Below are 10,299 nucleotides of genomic sequence, written 5' to 3' on the forward strand. Positions count from 1 at the left end.
TTATAAAATAGTTAAAACTAGTAAAATACAAGTACGAGGACTTTTTGTGTAATAAATAAAACTTAAAATTAACTTCAGTTAAAAAAAATTAACGGAAGTTCATTGAGTACCAACATGTTGATAGTTAGGATTATTGTATACCAATTACGTAGGTAAGATTATTATTTACCAACGAGACAAAGGTTGGTTTATTAAAAACCAATTTTCCTATATTCATAAGTGGGACAAAACCCGATTTTTCATTTTGATACATTTATAGGGAATAATCCCAATTATTGAAAACAATTCTCCTTTTTAATTAGGTAACTTTTATTGCCACTTTTCTAAGCCTTCAGTGCTCTCCAGCTGGCTTTTATTGGCTTCACACTAAGTTACCTGAAACACTTGTTTAAAACACTTGTTTAAAACATTTTATCAGCAGGAAATACTGGTGAGTGAATCCCAGTTTAATCAAGTTTAATAAAAACCATTGTACAATATTGAGGGCGGTCTCGCAATTACATTTGTTTCCAAGTGTAGGATCGTGTATTCACCCAAACGAGTCGTTCAGAGGCGTTCTTCTATGTTTCAGGTGCGGAATAACAAGAAACGTAGGTAGAAATAGCTTGTTCTTCACTTAATCTACTGTTTTATTGATTTGACAAAGATTACAGCTCAATCGTCACACCGGCAGCACCTCGGTATGGAATTTGACAAAGTTACAAATGATTTCGCTTATCTGGTTTATATAGGGTTGAAGGTTCCGCTTATACGTACATGTGCACAAGAGCGGAACCTCTTGTGCACATATAAGCGGAACTACCATGGACCATATAAGCGAAACCTTTACAAATGACCAAATAAGTGAAACTATCTCACTACCAACATACACTCGCCTATTTTCTCGTAAATTGTGCCCTAATCTATACAATACAACATATGACTCGATCCAAGATGAAGTTGACAGATGAAGTGTACCAACAGACTCCCCCTCAGATGTTGACAGAGTCGTCCATCGAGTCACGACAATGCTGTGTCTTCACATCTTCAATCTTGATCAGTCTTTGGGCTTTTCTTTCTCTCTGTTTACAGACTCCGCCTCTCGATTTACTGGCATTCCTTTGTTCTTCAGTAACATCTTCAGGATCGTTATCTGGCCTTCACAGAATCAAGATTAATTCCCAGGATCGAAACTTGGCTTTCTTCAATCAGAGGTCTTCAGGAATTGAGACCTGGCATTCTATCTTCAGATCCAATATCGAAACCTGGTTATTCCTGCACATTCTAACCCAGACATAAATTTTCTAAAAATAACAATTTGAAAGCATCAACACTAACTCTTCCTCACATTACTTTCTCTATGATGAACCACTTGTTGATTAAAAAAATTTTGACATTTAAAGCACACTCTTCCTCACAACAATGTCATCATGTTTAGCACTAGGAATTTTGAAAATCAGATTTCCTACATCAGTTGTCAAAAATCTTTTTGGTCTTTTCAAAAGATTATGCTAAAACACATGCAAAATCTTTTTGGATTTTTCTAAAAGAAATAATTGACACCACCTGTAAAAGCACGAGAATGTAGAAATGAAATATTTACAAACATATTTTTGTGAGTTCGTGTAAGAGGATCATATCAGTTTATGAGACATGTCACTAACACCGTTAAGCTTGATTACATTTTTAGTTCTAAACAATTCACCTAGATTGTCAGTATATCGATCCATTGAAATTTTCACACAAAGTTCAATTGATCCGAGATACGATATTAATGTCTTAGATACTAGCTTATTCGTGTGTCTCACTACTTGAATCTACTCCCGTATCCAAATCCCAATATTCAGTCTTACAGGTGAGTATACCACAGATGATATCTGTTCAGGGGTTAGATGCGAGGGCCGTGAGAGCTCAGGTCGATACTTCCGTATACGCAGAGAGATGACGGCTTCGACTTTTCGGTGTGTCCCCTTTAGAGGATCTTTTAGAATTTCAACAACAGCGACTATCAATTTTATTGTTTCATCAGCATGCTGAGGGCGAAGCTATGTTTCAAGCTTTTTGCGAAAAGCATTATCCGGGGACTAGGTCAGTATTTCCATACAACAGAAGTCCCGGGATAATGCCCCAGATATCACTGAGCATAAAGACCTAGTATCTCAGAATAAGGGACCTTTCAAACAAGATATCAGGGGTTACCTATATATCCAAGTTTGTGTTAACCCACAGAACAAGTAAGTTTGAAATTTAGTTTATATCTCGTCATAATTTACTAGGTGTGTAAAAACCTACTGGCACATCCTCAGTGAGATTGTTTATCACATTTTATCTTTATATTTCTTTAGCATGTTGTGACAGCCTACTGATTTACTATCATTTCCTCTTTTTACAACGAAACTCATTTTTAAATTTTATCATGTTTTTGGCTTTTTCAAATTTTTAATGTTTTTGGATTTTCTGAAATTTTCTACTCCCCCTAAAATGCAAACATATTAAAGAAAATTCTTGACCCACTTGAAGAAAATTCAAAACAAACTGTACAGAAACACGACAACTGACATTGAATCGCATCAAATCGCCATTCACTTAGGCATAAACAATCTGAACTCCCCCTTTCACAAACCATTTTCTCATTTAGATTTCAAAACACTTAAGTTTGTTTTAATCAAAATGATTTTTCCGGAAAATGAGTTTGTTTTTACCACTTGTAAGTTTACCACTTGTTTAAGTACGGGGATATGGATCATCATCTTGTCAGTTTTATCAAACTCAAATGTATAGTAAATCAAGTACAACTTAATGTCCCTGATTTACCATTTGCAGTCTAAAAACCTCTGTACCACTTGTAAACATCATCTCTTAAAAGTATAACCAACAAATACCACTTGTAGGAATGAATCATCTACATTTTATCCATCAAAGTACCGATTCCTGCTTCGCACTTACCAACCTGGAAGCTCCGGCGTAGTCATTCAACCTGTAAACATTCAAACACTTATAAAAAATTTTCATATACAATCATCAAAACATGAATGATGCCGATTCATGATCCACGATATAAACTTGGGATCTCCGGCATAGTCCTTCGACTATCATGGAAAGCAGACTTCCATCCAAGTCTTTTCAGACTTGATGGCTTTCAATTCTTGCATAGTGGGATTGTAAGTTGCCTTCTTAGTTGCATAGAAATCTTTTACCCCCTTTGCTTTCCCATTCAACATTTTACCAAAAATTTTCTTTACACTTCCATTAAATGTTTTCTTGACATCAAATTTAGTTTTCTTATTGTAAAATTGATTCGAGATTTCAACATTCCCAACTTTCTTTTTAACTTCTTCAAATTTCAGTGATAGAAAATCATCATCATTCACTGAAATTTTCTCTTCAACATGTGGCTCTTCTGGCTTTGTGGAACCAGATTCATCGCCGACATTCACATCAACTTTCTTAACAACCCACATTTGGTTGTCTTTTCCTTTCTTTTCATACAAATTCCTCTTCGAACATTCACCAACCTCATATGTTGAGTTTTCAAAAATTTTAAGTTTATTGGTTGGTGGTTCAACATCAACAACTTTTTCTTTTAGTTTCTTAGAAACTCCCTGTTTTTCTTTGGCAGTTTTCGAACAATTCCATGCAATGTGACCAGCTTCATTGCACTTGTAACAGGTTCGAGTCTCTCTTTGATAAAACACTTCAGTTCCATTCTTCTTTCTTTCAGCAAGAAACTCTTGATTTGACTGTCTCCAGAATGCTCTCTTCTGTTCCTCTTCTGAGCTTCCACCTGACACAAGTTTTGTTTTTGTTTTAGAATTTTTATCATTTTTATGATTTTCTGGTGGAATAAGTCCTAAACCTTTCTTTTTATAGCTACGATTTTGGTTAGGTTTCTTTTGAAAACCAGAACCAGAATTGTAACCCTTTTTCTTGTTTAGACGTTGTTGAACTCTTGAAGTGTACTTTTTAGGTTTATCAGAAAGATCTAAATCTTTTATTTCAGAAATATTAATTTCTGTCAATTTGAAAACCTTTTTGATCAAGTCGAAACGAACACTTCTTATTGGAAATTCTTTGTCATAGTATAATTTGTCCGAATCATTTAAAGTGTATGCAACTTCAAATGTTTCATCATCCAAATTTGCTTTCAATAACAAAAATTCTTTACTGTAAGACCGTTTGACCGACGACTTTGGACTGTTGACTGACGAATTTGATCCTCCAGACTCAGACTTTGACTCAGATTCCTCCTCAGTATCCAACACCTGATCGACCACCTTTTTGATTAACTCAGACTCATGATCAGTATCGGACGAGGTAAACATGACATCAATGTTATCTGGTAAAACTTCAGTTGCGTTGGTTTTTAGCTTTATATTGACTGCTTTTTCAAGTTGCTCCTCGTTTGGTTTTCTAGGAGAATACCCTTCCCAAATCGGAGGTGGACACTTGTTATAGCTAACAGTCGGTTTCTTACCACAATCTTTCTTCTGCTTCGGCTTCTCGTCTTGAAAAGCTTCCATTCCTGCAACAGTTGGGTAAATACGATCAATGAGATAATCAGAACTAGAATAGCTTTGCAGTAAACGTCTAATCCTCTCATTCTCGATTTTCGCCGTCTCCAACTCTTGCTTCCATTTAGCACTTTCTTCGATGTAAAAGTTGATGGCTTTCTGCTTTGTCATCATCACAGCATTCATCATCGTTAGTGCTTGTTCTCTCTCCGAGTTTGTCTTTTGGAGGCCAGTTACTATTTTGTTCAAGACATCATAAGATTCTTTCACATAGTTGAGGTTGAACAATAACTGCTCCTTCTTCTTCTCATACTCAGCAATGATGTCATCTTTTGCTACACATTCCTTGCAACCTTCCAAACATTTCATGCAAGGCTTGACGACTTCAATAATCTTCTCAACCTCGATTGTTTTCACCACTTCTATCACTTTTTCTTCTTCTTTCACTTTCTCAGCTTCAATTACTTTCTCATCTTCAGCAACCTTCTCAACAACACTTTCAATATTCTGAACATCGTCTTCAGATTTCTTTTGTTGTTCTTTAGCAGCTCTTTTCTCCTTCAGTTTCTCCAAGCGATCTGCAAAATAGAAATGAAAACTTTCAGGAGAAAGATGAGATTTTGCAACATTTATATGTTTCTCTTCCTCATCATCACTGCTACTATCAACTAGTGACTGATCAAACTGTACAGATTTTTCAGAATCAGCATCTGATAAACTAGAATTTGACGGTGTTTGATCAAATACAACTTCCTTTTCTGAACTAGCAACATTTTGTTCACCCTCATCTGAAATTTGTGAACCTTTATCAGTACTTTCTAAATTTTCATCAGACATGACATACTCCTCTTCCTCACTCTTCACATTCTCACCAATAGACTTCATCCAAGTAGCAAACATATCTGGTTCTCTGACAATCTTTGCAATGAAAGCTTTGAAGTCTCCTTTTTCATCAACAAACATATCCCAGCTGAAACCTTCAGGTAGTTGTTCATCATCTTGATCAACTAAATAGGCTTTGCTATCAGGAGATATGTAGTTGCTCCAGTTGAAGTTCACCAAACATGCTCTCTTTGAATCCTCAATCTTTTTACCATGAGCCGTCTGTGAATCTTGTGATTGACCAACCTGCTGATAAATGGCTTTCCGGTAGTAGCCGTCTTTTCCGAACGGATTCTGAGCACCACTAGCTTCTCTGTTCTTGCATTCCTGTTTGAAATGGCCTTTTTCCCTGCATCGAAAACAAGTAACTTTAGATTTATCAAAACCTAAAGTAGATACATGAGCATCAAGAAAGTCATTTCTCCCGGTAATTGTTTTGAACTTTTCAGCACGTCTAAGAACACTAGCAAGACACCATTTGATATCCATTAATTCCATCTCTTCGGCGTCTATCTGATCGTAATCCTCCTTTGTGAGCATAGGATTTCCGATCCGACCAGCTACTAGTCCCTCATAAGATAACAATACAGAACCAAGTAGAGCCATGTGGTCTTTAGCAGTGTCTTCTGAGAAGCTTTGACCTTCTGGAAGATTTAGAGCAATGTTGCATTGAATCACGTATCCATTTCCTGTTTTTGTACTCTGAGACTGAAAGCTTGTGTTTGATTCTTTAGGATTGACACTTGGAAATGATGAAAATCCGTTGCTGCTTTTGGTTGAACTCTGATCAGCTTTTTCTGTTGAATCACCAGCACTGAATGTAGTTTGGATTTTCAGACTTCTCTCAGATTCTGGAACTGGAATACTTCCTTTATAGTACATCTTTACGTCCTGTTGACCACTTGGACTATTCATCCTAGTGATCTTTTGCTGTTCCAGATCCTGACTTTCAATCTTTTCGATAAACTGAGAAATCGTTAACCCATCATAAACACCCATGTGTTTCAGAATCATCAGATATGTTCCCCACTCTTTCTGTGGTAGGGCATCAGCCAGCTTGTCTACCCACTCTTCACGATCTTTGGTAATACTCAACATTGACATTGATCGCACAAGATGACAGTATCTCTCAATCAGCTTCTTTGCATCTTCACCCGGTAGACTGCTGAACAGATCAAACTCTTTCTTAAGGAGTGCCTTTTTGCTCTTTATCATATTCTCGCTACCCTCGAATTTGACTTTATGTGCATCCCAAATTGACTTTGTAGTTTTATAGTGCTGTAGCAAAATGAAGATGTCTTCTTTGATCGCTTGTTGCAGTAAACTGATCATCATCTTCTCAGCCTTATACATAACCCGTTCTTGATCTGTAAACTCGGATAACTCTTTAAGAACTTGCAACTCTGTTCTAGGCAACACGTACTTCTTCAATATACATTCCCAAGACCTGAGATGATTTGCCTGAACCCAGTTCTCGAATCGATCTTTCCACCCGTAATATTCTTCTATACTCATCAATTTCGAGGGCTTTTGGGTGGTTCCTGTCTCGTTCTCTAAGTTCATGGCCTGAGCAATCGCAGCTGGACTAGACGGTGTTGCAAACACGTTGTAGAACTCGGTATCCATGACTTTTTAACACATATTTCAAAAACTGTGACAGATAAGCGAAAATAGAATGATCACAAAAGCGAAACTAGTTGTTATCCGAAAAAGCGAAACTAGTTGATGTACTCTGAAGCGAACTACTAATGCACTAATAAGCGAAACTTCAGAGTTCAAATAAGCGGAACTACAAATGTTCTTAGAAGCGGAACTGTTGATGTAACAATAAGCGGAACCCTTCAAGCGAAACCTCACTTAAGATGACACAGAAGCGGAACTAGCACGCAATTTGGAGCGGAACCTTTGATCTTTGTGACACACAAGCGGAACTAGCTGTTCAAATAAGCGAAATCACTCAACTGTATGATGTCACTGAAGCGAAACTATATACTGTATGAATAAGCGGAACTAAGTTCGAATGTCATTTGGTACACTTTTAGTCCATATTTTGGCATGAAACTTTCCAGGGTTTATTAATGTCCAATAACATACATTCTGTGCTATTTTGACCCAATTCTGACCGGTACAACTTTCTAAATTGAAAATAGAAGATGTAGAAGTAAGAAACGATGATGAAATCCAGCTAATTTCTGCAGAACTCCTCCTCCTGAGCTCTGATACCACTTGTAGGATCGTGTATTGACCCAAACGAGTCATTCAGAGGCGTTCTTCTATGTTTCAGGTGCGGAATAACAAGAAACGTAGGTAGAAATAGCTTGTTCTTCACTTAATCTACTGTTTTATTGATTTGACAAAGATTACAGCTCAATCGTCACACCGGCAGCACCTCGGTATGGAATTTGACAAAGTTACAAATGATTTCGCTTATCTGGTTTATATAGGGTTGAAGGTTCCGCTTATACGTACATGTCCACAAGAGCGGAACCTCTTGTGCACATATAAGCGGAACTACCATGGACCATATAAGCGAAACCTTTACAAATGACCAAATAAGCGAAACTATCTCACTACCAACATACACTCGCCTATTTTCTCGTAAATTGTGCCCTAATCTATACAATACAACCTATGACTCGATCCAAGACGAAGTTGACAGATGAAGTGCACCAACACCAAGTTATACCAATTAACATCCATGGTACTATCATACTCAACTTGTGGAAATGTTACTCCTTGACCAGGTGGTAACAAATTTTGTATACAAAACCCTAACATACTCATGATAATTATATTCTTACAAATACTCAATAACTGCTTAATATATAATTAATTAAGTGAGGTTTTGTAAAAACAGTTAATAAAAGGTTTACAAAAAGCGGATAAACTCACAAAAAGGTTTACACAAAAAGAAGGATTACTCACATTGCTATTATAGGGCTTTCCTTTGTGACTTCATGGTTATAATCTAATTAAATAAACAATGCACACGTGTTAGTATAATAACCCATTTTAACATTAGTAATCCCTCCCCGATACGGCATTCGAACGACTACGTCGGGCATAACCACGACAGCCGTTGCGGAACCCTAGATCAATCGGGCAGAGTATCTAATACGTATCCAGGGGTTATGATACTTACAACGAGGCAGAGCTTCGCTAATTAGGGGGGTATTATGCCCGAGAATAGTGACTACCCTATAGAAATTTGAGAGAAAAGTGATTGTGAGCGAATTCAAATGAACGGCCGAAGCTTTCTATTTATAGTGCTGATCTTGGACCTTGTCGCGCCCGCGTAGACCATATAAGGTTAATGTATTTAACAGATTCGTATTTTCAAAAAGAACAAGTCAGACATTAGGTCAGTGGTACTATTTAGGGAATTCCATTATCATAACATATACCTCATCTCACCCGGTCTTGCCGGAGAGGTACCCCTATCTCACCCGGACAAGCTGGAGAGTCTACTACACCATACCCAGTCTTGCCGGAGAGGTAATTATCATTGTAATTCCCTTAAATAGGATTTTCTCAAATCATGAAAAAGTGCATTATTTATTATGGCTTGCATCAAGAAACAAGGAATTTAGTATTCTCATGATGGATCATATTCTAGAACCGAGTAGTATCAATAAACAAGAAATAACAGTGGCCAAGTGTTATTGCTTATTTATTATACTGGCACTGTTCTAGTAATCATCCTCACGGCATACCAATATCCATCATACCTTATCTACACAAGTAATTAGCTTATCTCGAAGCTTATACTAAGGTATTTTTCTTAGGTTCAAGTCTAAATAATATCAATATCCTAACTCTTTTGTTTAAGCAGAGGTATCATTATGGTTATGGTCTTTTTTTGTTTGGAAAATGGAGTTTTGACAAAATATCATTATTTCCATTGATGTTATGGCTAGGTTCCATGTGATGAGTACGCTTATAGTTATTCTATTCATGTTTATATAACATTAGATTCCGCACGGAATGTTTTATGGTTTTTTTTTTAAACATAACAGGTTTCATGATTTATTTTTATATGGCTTCATATGAATCGCCCATGATATTTTCTCTTATGTTTATCTCTAAAAGATATTTGATTATTATATTGTGTATACTAGCAAGAAATTCTATGTATATATTTAGAAACATAAAATTTCAAATCTCTTGTTAATATCAAAACTTACATAATACATATATATATATATATATATATATATATATATATATATATATATATATATATATATATAGGGGAAGGATGTATAGAAAACCCACTTTAATTTAGAAAACCCGGGAAACTCAAAGCTCCCGATGTTTTTTTTTTGAAAAAATTTACACATGTTATATACATGTTTTTAAGGGTTTTGGGCAAAAAAAAAAAAAAAAAATCAAAAAAGCGCCGAGTAGATATTTAAAAAAAATAAACAAGTTTTAGTGTAACACATGTTACAAATATGTCAGATGAATGGAACATGTGTTACACCAAAACTTGTTTATTTTTTTTAAAAATATCGACTCGGCGCTTTTTTTGATTTTTTCCCAAAACCCTTAAAAACATGTATATAACATGTATAAATGTTTTCAAAAAAAAAAAAAAAACAGCGGGAGCTTTGAGTTTCACGGGTTTTCTAAATTAAAGTGGGTTTTCTATACATCCTTCCCCTATATATATATATATATATATATATATATATATATATATAATATTGAATTATTTAGTAATATCTTTAACTTATATATATCCAATGGTACCAATTATCAAGCTTATTTCCCTATCTTTATTTACCCTTTTATAAAAGTAATATATTGAAATAAACTTCTATTAAATTTATTGGACATAATATTTTGAAATTAAAGGATGGATCAATGAAAGATTTAAAGAAAATAAATTAATCAAATATAAATTTTATGGACTCATGGGAACAAT

At 35.5% G+C, this 10,299-nt stretch overlaps 1 long non-coding RNA gene across 1 annotated transcript; it reads right to left on the minus strand.

Moving 5' to 3' along the window:
* Window positions 1-214: 214 nt before the first annotated feature.
* Window positions 215-8,669, minus strand: LOC118481115. The gene is made up of 3 exons (XR_004864433.1): window positions 8,515-8,669; window positions 8,298-8,340; window positions 215-375 (listed from the first exon to the last, which is right to left on the minus strand). It is a non-coding gene; the product is annotated as an uncharacterized LOC118481115 (long non-coding RNA).
* Window positions 8,670-10,299: the final 1,630 nt, after the last annotated feature.

This window comes from Helianthus annuus, chromosome 8 (genome assembly GCF_002127325.2).
Source record: "Helianthus annuus cultivar XRQ/B chromosome 8, HanXRQr2.0-SUNRISE, whole genome shotgun sequence".
NCBI lineage: Eukaryota > Viridiplantae > Streptophyta > Magnoliopsida > Asterales > Asteraceae > Helianthus > Helianthus annuus.